The sequence below is a fragment of the Arachis hypogaea genome, chromosome 16, assembly GCF_003086295.3.
Source record: "Arachis hypogaea cultivar Tifrunner chromosome 16, arahy.Tifrunner.gnm2.J5K5, whole genome shotgun sequence".
NCBI classification, from domain to species: Eukaryota; Viridiplantae; Streptophyta; class Magnoliopsida; order Fabales; family Fabaceae; genus Arachis; species Arachis hypogaea.
In genome coordinates, this window is record NC_092051.1 from 44,519,822 (window position 1) to 44,534,401 (window position 14,580).

The 14,580-nt window shown below is 35.5% G+C and overlaps 1 non-coding gene across 1 annotated transcript; it reads left to right on the forward strand.

Annotated features, from left to right (window-relative positions):
- The first annotated feature begins 1,813 nt into the window (after positions 1-1,813).
- LOC112760797 (small nucleolar RNA R71) lies at positions 1,814-1,920 on the forward strand. Its single transcript, XR_003181219.1, has one exon. It is a non-coding gene; the product is annotated as a small nucleolar RNA R71 (small nucleolar RNA).
- The last annotated feature ends 12,660 nt before the right edge of the window (positions 1,921-14,580 follow it).

Consider the following 14,580-nt stretch of genomic DNA (forward strand, 5'->3'; position numbering starts at 1 on the left):
AATGTAACTAAGAAAAGAAAAAGAGAAGAAAAGAAACTAACCATCGTTGGGTTGCCTCCCAACAAGCGCCTTTTTAATGTCACTAGCTTGACGTTCGGTTTTTTAGGTTGGTGATTGGGATGCCTCACAACACCTTCCAGTGCCATCTTCTATTAAACAGTCATTCTCTATCTCCTCTTCCGTTCAGAATCTATGTAATGCAAAGGGTCTTCAAGGGTTCCTTCATCCACAATTTATTGGACCAGGGTGTCAATTAAGTCGATCCTTATACAACTCTTTGATTCATTAGGGTATTTCATAGCTTCGAAAACATTAAAAATCATTTATTCTTCATGCGCCCAATTAGCTTTTCTTTTTGGACATCAATGAGTGTCTGTCCGGTAGCTAAAAGCTGTCTTCCTAAGATGATAGATGCATCTTCATCTTCCTTCATGTCAAGGATTAAAAAATTAGCGGGAAAGATAAACTTTCTGACCTTGACTAATGTATTTTCCACTATCCCATGTAAAAATTTCATTAATCGGCACCTCCTCAATTTGTAGCCTCTTCATCATGGATAGAGGCATCAAATTGATGCTAACTCCCAAGTCACAAAGAGCTTTACCAATGATGACATCCCCAATGATGCAAGAAATTTGGAAACTACTGGGATCTTTCAAATTTTGTGGTAGTCTCCTTTGAATAATGGTGCTACACTCTTTGGTGAGAATCACCTTTTCGTCTTCCTTGAAGGATCTTTTCTTAGACAACAACTCCTTCATAAATTTGGCTTAGAGAGGCATTTGTTCGAGGGTTTCAGCAAAAAGAATGTTGATTTGTAACTTCTTGAACACATCTAAGAACTTAGAAAATGTCTTCTCTTAATCTTGCTTCTGTAGCCTTTGAGGATACAAAATTCTTGGTTCATGAGTTTTCATTTTTTTCCTTCTTGAGTTCTATTGGTGCAGGAGTTTTTTTTAGATTCTCCTATTTTTTCTCTTCAGGAGAATCTTTGGTTCTCTTCTCATTCTCCTTGGCAAGCTCCTTGTTAATTACTTTTTCACTCCTTAGAGAGATGATCTTGCATTCTTCCCTAAGGTTTGGTATGGTATCACTAGAGAAGGACTTAATAAGTTTTTTTGCCAATTTCTTGGGAATTTGCCCTACTTGCACTTCTAGGTTTCTAATGGAAGCTTCTTGAATTTTGAAATTTGCTCTTGTTTTTTGCATGAAATCTTAAGTTTGTTGCATAAAGACGGCACTAGTCTGAGAAAGATTTTTAATGGTGAGCTCAAGAGATGATGATTTTTTATGGTTGCTTACTGTTGATATGAAACATTGAAGTTTCTTTATCCTTGGTTGCCAACCAAAATATGGATGGTTCTTTCAGCCTGAGTTATAAATTTTTGAGAATAGATTATTTTCTGGCCTTGGGGAATGTCCCATGAAACTCACTTGCTCAATGAATGAATGGTCTTTCATATATAATTCACACATTTCACTTGGATGTTTCCCTTCATATAAATTACATGAAACTTGAATTTCGATGGCTGCAACTTGATTATGTCCCAATTATTTTGTAAGGGAGGATATTTGCTTGGACATGATTATATTTTGTGCCAGAATTGCATCCATGGTGTCTAGTACTATCGCACCCTTTTTAATGGCCTTTTCAGATGAATACATGAAATTCTTAGCCGCCACTGTTTCTATCAATTCCAATGCTTCTCCAGGCATCTTTCTATGTAAAGAACCTACTGCTGATAAGTCAATCATCGTTCTTGAGGCTTGAGAGATGTCAACATAAAAAGTTTGAATTTGAAGCCATTTGGAAAAGGCATGGTACGGACATCTTCTGAACATCTCTTTGTACCTTTCTCAAGTTTCATAGAGCGATTCACCATCTTTTTGAAAAAAAAAATTAATGTCATTCCTCAACTGGGTCAGCTTTTGGAGTGGGAAGTATTTAGTTAGAAATTTGCTAATTAGATTCTCCCACAAAGTAATGCTGTCCAAGGATTGAGTTTGGAGCCATTGTGTGGCTCTATTTCTCAGTGAAAAGGAAAATAGCCTTAGCCGGATGTATAACAATCCACATTTTTAAAAATCTAAATATAAATAAGTTATAATTTATTTTATTAATTGGAGTTCTTTATTTTTAAAATTTTTTTTATTAAATATAATAAAATTAATTTTATAACTATTTGAATTCAATTAAATCCATATTCTTATATATATTTTTTTATGATAAAATATTTTACATTATTAAAACTATAATTCTAATACTTTATAAGTAATGAAAAAATTATATATATATATATATATATATCGATACTCTTCGACGAACTTAGTTTTATTAATACTATATTGTATATCTTTTATTATTATGTTACTAATATTATTTATATTAGTAACTCATATATATTATTACTTGTATTTTAATATATCTAGTTTCATAGTTATTCATTTAGGATATTTATAATTTAAATTGCTGACTCAATAGCTTAAGAACACAACACGTGACTTTTACATGACACGTAACTCCTTTCTTTTAAAACATATCGTCATCATCATCCAATATTATTTTTCCTCATTGTTCACCGTCAAGAAGAAAAAGAAAGAAAGGAACCGTGGCTTGTATTTATATATATATATATATATATATATATATATATATAACCTTGACATGTGGACAGTTAGTAACATATATATACTTCTTTGTTTCATTAATCACCGTCATCATCATTCTTCTCATATATATATCAGTCGAACCACTAAGAAAAAGAAAGAGAGAGAGTGAATCATGAGTGAAAGAAAATGAAGCCATGGAACAACCTTTGACTTTCGGCGCTCGATTTTTTTAAATTTGTAACTTCAATAAAAAATCTAATTTGATTAAAGTGTTTATATTTTTTTTTTTCAAATTGACACCAATTTTATTCGGGAGAAATCAATGGTGGAGTTGCTGTCCCTTCATGCAAAGTTCGGCCGAGAGAGCCTGAAGCTGGAGTAGTCGATTCTGACGTTTTTTTCTTCAATAACTCGATCAAAAAAATTCTTCAGAATTTCCGTTGTTTTGATTTTATACGGAGGTAGGATTTGGTAATTTTACAATTAAATGTGAATTTGATAAGTGAATATTTGTTTGATTGATTATTGTTTCAGTTTGATTAAGTTTATGTTAAATTATTGTTGTTTGCTTGAGTTATGTATTTTGGAATTTTTTTTAAACGGAATTAAAGAATGGATTGTTAAAGTTGATTTGAGACTTTTGTTTTGGTGAAAAGGAGTTTAATGAAAGAAAAAGAGAAATAGATTTGAATTGTGTTTAAAGAGAGATTTTGATATTTGAAAAAACCTGGGTAGTATGCAAGGGTTGTGTCTTAGTCCCACTTGTTCTGGGTTAAGATTTTAAAAGATTCTGGTTTTGAAGTTGAGCTATGAGCTGGCAAGAATTGTGTTGGTGTACCACTTGTCTAGTATCGCGATGGACATGAGGATCGTGGTTATTTACTACCCACGGGTGTGATGTTTTCCAATTGAAAATGTCTGTGAATATCAAGGTGGTTTACCGCTCGCAGATGGTGGGGATCGAGGTGCTTTACCCACCAGGTGAGAATCGTGGTACTATACCGCTCACTAGTTTTTAAGAGGACGATGCCCGGGTTAGCTACCTGCGGACATGTTGAGTTTGGCTATATAACCGACAAATGAGCTTATTAGCCATAAGATAGACATGCGTCATACTTGTTTGCACATATTTGCTTGTGAGTGTGTTTTCTGTGATTGTGGGTGTGCTATATGATTGTTTAATTTCTGTGTTCTTTATTTGTTAAGTCTAAATATATTCTATTGCTCGTTGCTGATGGCTATGATAATAAAATGAACATAACTAAACACCCTGACCCTACTAAGAACTCCCCACTTCTTACCCCCATATTTCCACCCCTTTCAGCTACAGGTGCGAAGGTTTAGTACGGAGCTACAAGAGCATAGAAGAGTATGTTTACAAGTTGAGTTGTTAGAATTTATTTTTTCCTCGCCTTGTTAATTAGAGTTTTATTCAGAGGGGTAGGTCTTGTAATTACTTTTGTATGTAATAATATAATATTAAGTATGTGAATATGTGTTGTTTGTTCTTGTTGGAAAGTTTTAAATTTTGAGTAAAACCATCGATAGATTTACACGTAAAGGCTCATTCATTATTATTTATATATGAGATTCATCGTAATACCCCTGCTATTAGAGTGGCACAGCCGGAAGCGTGACGTTCTGATAGTAAAAGTGTTACAAGATGGCTTCGGGACTAACTCCATTACTCTTCGCAATGTCACATAGCTGTAGAAAACTAGCTATGTAGATGTTTGGATCTTCTTAAGAACTACTTCTGAATTGGTCCCATTGTACCAATTGGGTTAGTGAAGCCGTTCAAAATTATTTGCTTCACCCATGGGCCTTAATATGCTATCTCCACAGCTATCGGAGGTAGGAGTGTTGTAGTCACCAAGGATCCTTCTAACATTGTAATTAGCTGCCATTCTCTCTGGTCTTTTTACTTCTTCTATTTCTTTTCTGGCTCTTGATTTCTTTTTTAGTTGTGCAAGTATTATTTCGATTTCTAGGTCAAAGGGTCTTAGATCTTCTAATCCTTGCATACATAAACACAAAAAGATATCAAAAGTACCTTTCGGAACAAAAGAAAAATAAAGAAGAGAAAGAAGAATTAAACAAAATAAAGAAACAAAAAGAAAATAAAAAAATAAAATAAAACAAGATCTAATTTAGTGATCAAACCAGATGTATATTGTCGATCTCAATTAATCCCCGGCAATAGCATAAAAACCTTGATGAGTGAAAAATTAATGTGCTTGGATATTGGCAAGTGTGTAACACCCTAATTACCCTAAACCTTATCTCGCGTTGTAAAGCAAAGGTTAATCAAAGGTTACACAAGTCTAAATCTTATACACATTATATAGAGGGAAATAATATATATTCTAGAAACCCGATGAAGGATTAAGCTCAAAAACAGAGTTCGAAAAGCACAAAACGTTCTCACGAATCTACACTGAACGAGGCACAAGATAAGCGTACATATAGCAACATATATATATCAAAGGAGAATAGTTATAAAGATCTAGACGCCGCTCGCGGAGTTTAAGCTGGCTAGTTATATATAGACATACAGAGTTTTGAAAGTAAAATAGCTTATACAAACTTCCTCTCAAAGTAAGCCTCTAGGCAAAATAAATACAAAAGTGAGAGAAGCTAAACAAAATAATCAAAAAGACTTTAAAACATAGTCAGGATCCTCCGCTCTGTCACCGTTGAAGCAACTCACCGAGGTAGGTTGCGACCTGCATCTGAAAAATAATAACAGAGTATAGAATGAGAACCGGAGGTTCTCAGTATGGTAACAGTGTCCAGTGATGTAAGATATAAGACTCCTAGATGCCAGAGGCAATCCTAAAGCTTCATATCCATCATGAGATTCAACTTAAAGCATAACTAAAACTTTAAAACATAACTTAAAATCATAATAATAAAGGGGTAATCTAACTTAGTGGAGTTTCTAATCTATTCGTTTCACCACTGTCCCACATCCTTCACCAACCTATCCTCCATGTGATCCCATCGCCACCGCCTTCTGAACCTCCTCAATTCCCGTAGAATACATAGATAATAGCAATACAAGTAAAGCACAAGTATAAGCATATATATCAAGTAATTCAAATAGGCAATTAGACATTTTACACAATTAGGCAAACAATACAAGTCGGCAAAGCAAGCAAACAAATAAAAGATGCACATGATGAATGCTTGTCCTATTTAGCTATGATATCACATTGTCAGTTCAACTACCAACCCGACATATCTCCATGGAGATGTCGCCCTTCGGTCTCATATTGGGAACCCCCGAGATATCGTGTCTGGATCATGGTCCAGGATGTTAGTGCCTGCACACTATAGTGATTCCGAAGGGATGCGAGCGGGATACTCTTGCCACCGACCTCACATCTCAACATAACCGGAATTAACCACCGTCCTTACGTTGCCGCCGCGACCTCGACAAGCGGGATTAACCACTATCCTTCCCAGGCGCATATCGTCTCAACAAATCTCAGTATATAACAGTAATCCAGTGGTTTTCAGGAAAATCATTTTTTTGAGTATATCAATAATCCATCATTCCATTCCGAGTCCCAAAATCATATCAGCCACTGTCAATTCATAATTTGCATAATTCTTTATATCAGTCGTTATTATAGTACTTCGTCATCTCTCTCAACTAATCCGTCCTCAGTACACCAAAAACCTAAGTCTCCGTCTTCTAAAATTTATACAAAATCCATCTACTTAAATCATTAATTATCCTCTATTAATCTTTAGGCCTAACTATACCACATTACCCTCAAACTGCATTTTAGGGAAGTTTAGAAAGATTAGAGAACCTTTTAAAAACATAAAAAAATCACTTTTTCGGCAAAACAAGGGACTTGCGTACGCAAGCCCATCTCGCGTACGCACGCTGTTTGAAAAGGGGTGGTTGCGTACACAACAACCTGCTTGCGTACGCGAGTGTCTCAACCCAAATGGGTTGCTCGCGTCACGTGTTGAAGTTCACGTACGCAAGGGTTGTTTTTGAATGGTTCGCGTATGCATACAGTGCCTCGCGTACGAGAGTGGTCCAACCCGTAAGGTTTGGTCGCATCGCTTGGACTGAGTCGCGTACGCGAGTTCCCCAACCCGAAGGGTTTGCTCGCGTTGCGTGTCCCCTGTCGCGTACGTAGCCAGTACTAAACTTAGAAAAATTTCAAAGGTTGCAGATTTCAGTTTTTGGCACCAACTTTAAAAAGTCATAACTCCTTCTATAAAAATCTATTTTCTACAATCTCTATATCAGTTTAAAGCTCTAAAAACCACCTTCAATTTAAAATAAAGTTCATTCAATTTCAAGCTTTGAGACTCAAGTTATGCTCTGTCAAGGTTCACCAAAAACTAGTTTTTACCAAAAACAACAAGGTTCTCAACTTTCCAAAATTCATAACCAAAACCAATTTAAAACCATACCAACTCTAATTCACATCAGTCCTTACCATTTGCATCACTTTCCATCACTCATATCATAAAATCCTCAAACCCACATATCAATTACAAGGCACTATAATCCTTTCTCAATTTCATACTCATCAATCATCATTTTACCATTACCAATCATAATAATCAACCTCAATTATTTGCAATACCAATGTCCAACACTATTTAACCACATCAACATCATTGTTCATCAAAATCATTCAAAATCATCAATACAACCTACATCATCAATCAACAAGTTCATCTAGCCATTTCAATCCAACCTATCCTATGGGTCACTAGCCTAAGTATCCAGAAATATTATATTTTATATAGAGAAAACCGAAATCATACCTTGGCCGATTTTCAATATGCACTAAAACCTAAGATTGAGTACAAATCAAGCCTCCACAAGTTCTCAAGTCACCAAATCCACTTCTAAGCTATTCAAGTCACCAACATTCTCCATACAACACCAATTCAAGCTATATACACATAATTCATACTTAAATCTACCTAGGATTCATCAAAATCACAATTTCCAAGGGTTGAGAATAAACTCACCTTATCGAAGATTGATTGGGTCAAACCCAATAGGAACCAAAGGCTAGAGTGTACCTAAACACCCAAAATCACAAAATCTCACTCAATACAAAATCTAAAAACTCGAAATTCTTAGGGCAGAGTAAAGGAGATGAAATTTCAAAATTTTACCAACAAAGGTTAATTGAAAGTAATGGGCTCGGTAAGAGCTTTACGTAGCCACTGATGGCACGCGAATTGGAGCACCGTAGCTCAAGATATGGTGGATTGAAGAAGAGAGTGAATAGTGTTTTAGCTCTCCCCTCTCACTTCACTCATGCAGCTGTGTTTTGTGTTTATGAGGCCAAGATGAGTTCATTAATGAACTTATATATGTTGGACTTGGGCCCAACTTGGGCCTGGTCAATCCGTTAGCATTTTTGGCCTGTTTGGCCTAATTTCGGGCCAAACCTTTAAAATTAACGCCCGATTTTTTAACTCTAAATATTTTCATAAGGTTTTCTACTATTTTTTATTATTCTCGCATAGCACTGGACCGATTTAAGCCGGTACTACCGGTTCATTTACCGATTCACATTTTTATGTGGTTTTTCACAGAAAATTACATTTTCTAACTCAAAAAAATCTATTGAGACTGAAAATCATAATTAAATTGTCTAATTCACATTCTAAATTTTTGGATCCTATTTTGGATAATTTAATTACTTAATTAAATGGTTAATTAATCGCAGTTCTTACAAAGTACACCAAATTATTCAAGTAATACCACGATGAGTAGATATTGTTTCCACGAGGATTAACGGATTGAGACAAACAACATCTAATTGAATATGTAATTAGATCAATCAACCCTTAGCAGAAAGATTGTGGATCTTAAAGAAAAGAAAGAACAGATAAGAAGAGAATTAGGAAAGGGCTTAGAGAACTAAGAAAAAAATCAATGAACAAGAAATTTGAAAACTTCAGAGATGTTTGATTCTTAGGAAAAATAGTTCTTGTGTTTTCTTACTTTAACTCATGCAAAAATCTTTTCACAGCAAATCATTTATAATCAAATTCTAATTCTTGGTAATTTAATTTATCTTAACCCAAATAGTCGCCAATTCCCTGGTCAACTAATCAAGAGAAAAGGTGAAGAACGGTTTCGATTTTAAGCCACACAATATTCAAAATCTATCCTTAGCTGAATTATATGCATATGCCACGTATTCAAAGACTAGTTCTAAATAATTAAAGATTATGAGATGATTTTCAAGCTAATTTTAAAATTAATTTTCTCAAAGTAATAACAGAATCCAAGACAGAATTAGAATATTTTTCAATACTTCTAACCATTAATGATGAAGAACAAAACTCAATCTTGAAAAAATAGAAAAGCATGAATTAAAATAAAGAAAATGCTCACATTATAAATTCATAAACCAAACAGAGCTTCTAAACTTCAACAACGGAGGTTTAGTGACTCATGATAATGAAAAAAACTAAAGAGATAAGAGAGAAGTACGTATGGTGATTCTAGATCTCCCGGATTATCTCTCCCTTGTGAACGTTGTTCACTTATTTATATCTTCAGTTCTATCTAAAATTCAAATTCAAAAACTAACTCTAATCTTATCTTTAGGAATGATAAAATAATTACCTACTTAAATTCAATTCAAATCTTAACAATAATTTAAATCTAATCTAGAATTAAATCATAACAACAAAATCTTTATCTTTCTAGAAGGAATTAATACTAAGTAATCTCTTAAATCTTGAATCTTCGAATGAGATTAAGGCTTTCTACAATTACATATTCAAATTCGGCCTTGTCAAGTGTTGCATCCTAGGAGTTTAGAGCTTTGGAGCGCCGGGGTGCTTCTTCAAGTTTGGATGTTGGCCCATTTGTGCAAGGTTGGTTCTAGAATTTGGCCGTTGGCCTAATTGAGCTTCTAGGGACAAGGGAGTGCCGAGCGTTGGTGAGGGTCTGCTGGGTGCCGGTGAGGGGCCGCCGGGCATTGGTGGTTGGATGTTGGGTGCCCATTGTGATGTTTTGGGCATCCAAGTTTGAGGTTTTTGGTCCTGGTTGGGCCTCCTTTGGACTGTATTTGTTTTTCTTGTTAAAAAAGCTTTATTTTCTTATTACTTTGAGATAAAAAAAACTCTTGAAAATACAATAATACTAAAACAACTCCAAATACTTGATTAGTTTTGAAATTCTACTAGAAAACATAAGAAGTTTGATTAAAATCTAAGAAAAGTAATGAAAAAGAAACCTAAAAAGTACTAAAGATGCCTAGGTTTCAGTTCACTTGAATACCTATAATTAGCTTGTTTTGTTCTACCTTGTCTAGCAAATAGAAGAGTCCTTCCGCACAAAATAGGAAAAGATAAGGGGTCTCCTTGTTGGATACCCCTATTTGGTTTAAAGATATCATCAGGTTTACATTCTATAACGACGGAATAAGAAACAGTAGTTACTAATTCACAGATCCAATTGATGACATGTCATCATGTCATGTTTTTCTATGCTCTTTCATACAAGAAATTGATGATTAGTGCTTAAATATTGCATTTTTTTGTGCTTAAATTCTCTTTGATCTTTTGAATTTATAAACTTTGTAGGAAATAAGAAGAAAAAGAAAAGAAATACAAAATAAACTAAAAAGAAGAAAAAAAAATTTTGGGCACGCTTTGAAGATTGAGCACGCTTTAGAACTTTAGGCCACGCTTTTAAAAGCGTGGTCCATGACCATAGAGCCTTGGCATTAGCATCATGAACTATCATGCATTAATGCTTATGCATGCATGCATTTAATGACCGAATGAATGAAATGAATGCATGCATGAAACATTTAATTAGTAAAGCCAATGAATGCAATAATGCTAGGACATTACTATTAAAGCCAATTGGCAAAAGAACAAATCATGCTTTAATATGAATGCATTGGCTTTATTAATTAAAATATAATGCAAGCATGCATGCATGAAACAATTGATTACTAATGCTAATAAATGAACGCTAAAATGGCATTACTAACTAATAAAGCATGCATGCATTTAATTGAGAAAGAATTGAATGAATGCAACGTTAATGCATTGGCATTATTATTAAAACCATGGAAGCATGCATGTAATATTATTAATACCAAGGCATTAATAAAAGCATTTAGTAATGCCATGAATGCAAGGCAAGGAAGAGCGTTCAATTAAATGAACGCTAACGTTCACAAAAGCAAGCATTTTCGGGGCATATTTGCCAATGAAGTAAGGCTAGGCAAGGAAGGCAAAAGAGTAGCACTCAAAGTTGCAAACGAAGCACTACCCTGGAGCTACTCCATGCGCACCAAATTTGCTAAGCCAAAGAGGAGTAGCGCTAAAAAATTTGAGTGTAGCGCTCCCTTTTTCCAACTTTTTCGTGCCTCTAAACCAAGGAAAGTAAAGCTCACCCAGGGAAGCAAAGGAATGTAGCGTTTAAAGAGTGAGTGGAACGTTCACAAAGTGAACGCTAGGCTAGGGAGGCCAATTGCAACCAAGGCTCACCAACAAAGAGTGAACGCTAAGTTCACAAAACCAAACGGAGCGCTCCCCTGGGAGCTAACCTATGCCTCCAACCCAACTTGAACCAAAGCCACTCCTGACCCATGCCATCAAGTACCATCTTAGATCCAATTCTTCACAGACCCAAGTCACCAAATGCATCCGGATCCACTCTCATTCAAATTCAAAGCAAGCAAAGCCCATTTGATATCACTCAAAGGCACAAGGATCAGTTAGATTAGGAATTTCATTTAATTGTAATTTGTTTTCAATTTCAATTTCATTTTCATTTTTTTTAAAGCCTATATAAAGGCATCAATTTCATTTCATTAGAAGGCTGGCTCTGCTAGAGAGCATTAGGAGTAGGGTAGAATAGAAAGTCCTCTTTGAAACACTTTTAATTTTTCTGCACTTTCTATTTTTTTCAATCTTGAATTCAGTTTATGCAAAATTTCAATTTCTTACATCTCTCTGCTGCAATTTCCTCTTCTGCAATTTTTTAATTCAGTTTGCATTGAGCTTGAGTTTAAATTTTCTGTTCCCGTTGCTTTCAATTTACTTTCATGCAATTTAAATTTTCCTGTTCCTCTGCACTTTACATTTAAGTTTGCTGTGAGCTTGATTTACATTTCCTGTAAATTTACATCTTCTGCAATTGTTCTAACTTCTGATTTACTGCTTTCTTTATTCTCCAGCACCCAGCCTCCTTTACAGTTACTGCAATTTACCTTTCTTGTTATTTAAGATTTTGCCAATTTACATTCCTTGCTCTTTATGTTTCTGCTCATTTACTTTCTGCAACTTTAAATTTCTTGTCATTTACATTCTGTTGCTTCAAATTTCATCAATTCACCAATGTTAGCTGGTGCACGAATTGTGAATCACACTTTTCGCAACTCGTACCACTGACCAGCAAGTGCACTGGGTCGTCCAAGTTATCCTCACATGAGTAAGGGTCGAATCCCACGGAGATTGTTGGTTTGAAGCAATCTATGGTTATCTTGTAAATCTTAGTCAGGAAGACAATTATGTTTATCAGTTGAATTGCAAATAAACAATAGAGCATGGATTAAAGGTTACTTGTTATGCAGTAATGGAGAGTATGTTGGAGTTTTGGAGATGCTTTGTCTTCTGAATCTCTGCTTTCCTCTGTCTTCTTGCTCACGCACGCACGTCCTCCTATGGCAAGCTGTGTGTTGGTGGATCACCGTTGTCAATGGCTACCTTCCATCCTTCCAGTGAAAACTACGCTCACGCGCTCTGTCACAGCATGGCTAATCACTGGTTGGTTCTCGATCCGGTTGGAATAGGATTTACTATCCTTTTGCGTCTGTCACTAACGCCCAGCCTTCAGGAGTTTGAAGCTCGTCACAGTCATTCAATCCTTGAATCCTACTCGGAATACCACAGACAAGGTTTAGACTTTCCGGATTCTCATGAATGCCGCCATCTGTTCTAGCTTATACCACGGAGATTCTGATTAAGGAATCTAAGAGATACTCATTCAATCGTATATAGAACGGAGGTGGTTGTCAGGCACACGTTCATGGTTTGAGGAAGGTGATGAGTGTCACAGATCATCACCTCCATCACAGTTAAGCGCGAATGAACATCTTAGATAGGAACAAGCGTGTTTGAATGGAAAACAGAAATACTTGCATTAATTCATCGAGACACAGCAGAGCTCCTCACCCCCAACAATGGGGTTTAGAGACTCATGCCGTCAGAGAATACAAAGTTTAGATCTAAAATGTCATGAGATACAAAATAAGTCTCTAAAAGTTGTTTAAATACTAAACTAGTAGCCTAGGTTTACAAAATATGAGTAAACTATGATGGATGATGCAAAGATCCACTTCTGGGGCCCACTTGGTGTGTGCTGGGCTGAGACTTAAGCAGTTCACGTGCAGAGGCCATTTGTGGAGTTGAACGCCAGTTTTTATGCCAGTTTGGGCGTTCAACTCCAGCTTTTGATCCTTTTCTGGCGCTGGACGCCAGAATTGGGCAGAGAACTGGCGTTGAACGCCAGTTTATGTCTTCTATCCTTGTGCAAAGTATAGACTATTATATATTTCTGGAAAGCCCTGGATGTCTACTTTCCAACGCAATTGGAAGCATGCCATTTCGAGTTCTATAGCTCCAGAAAATCCACTTTGAGTGCACGAAGGTCAGAATCCAACAGCATCAGCAGTCCTTTTTCAGCCTGAATCAGATTTTTGCTCAGCTCCTTCAATTTCAGTCAGAAAAATACCTGAAATTACAGAAAAATACACAACTCGTAGTAAAGTCCAGAAATATGAATTTTTCCTAAAAACTAATGAAAATAGACTAAAAACTAACTAAAACATACTCAAAACTATATGAAATTAACCCCAAAAAGCGTATAAATTATCCGCTCATCATTAGCTTGACTAAACTAATCACCCACTAAAGTTGCTTGATTCATCAATCCCTGTGGGATCGACCTCACTCTTGTGAGTTATTACTAGTTGATTCGACCTGGTACACTTGCCGGTGAGTTTGTGTGGAAATCTAATTTCCACCCATCACCAATTAATCCATTTTGTCTCAAAGCTAATCTTCTCTAGCATAAACCATAGAAACTTCCACTCAACCTTATCATAGGCTTTGCTCATATCTAGTTTCACTTCCATTTTATTCTGTAGCCCATGTCTTCTTAGATTTAAATAGTGCATGCATTCATGAGCAATCAAAATATTATTTGAAATAAGTCTACCCGTTAAAAAAATACTTTGATTAAGGCTAGTTAACTTATTCATATCATTTTGAAGTCTATGCACCAACACCTTTGAAATAATTTTATAAAAGCCTGTAGATAAGCTAATGGGTCTAACCTGAGTCATAGATGTAGCATCAACAAGTTTCAAAATAAGGCAAATGTGCATATGATTCCAACCCTTTAGTATGCGAACTCCATTGAAAAAACTGTTAACTACTCGAAAAACATCTCTCCCAACATATATCCCAATAAAATTAAAAGAATTTAGCTGTCATACCATCTATCTATAGAACAATTTGAGGGTGTATGATGAATGTAACCCTTTTAACCTCTTCCATATAAACACTAGCCTTTGCAACCTTCGGTTCATAAAAGTTGTAACCTTAGGTTGAAAGTCATTGAGAAAAGGTGCAGGGTCTGCCTGAACTTCTGATGAAAAGATGTCTCTATGGTAATTTTTTGCTATAGTAGTTATAGCTAAATTTGTTTAAGTTATTTTCCCATTCCGCCCATGTAGCTGCCAAATTTTGTTTTTACGGTTTTGGATTTATAAGTTTTATGCAATAAATTGGTATTTTTATCCCCCTTCCCACAACCACTTAATTCTGAATTTTTTCTTCCAGAAATTTTCTTCTTATAAGACTGTAATTTCCAGTTGCCTTTCAAGCTTTTCAACTTGTTCACCGTCATTAGCCCCCGTATTTCTAAGTACTTCGAGCTTT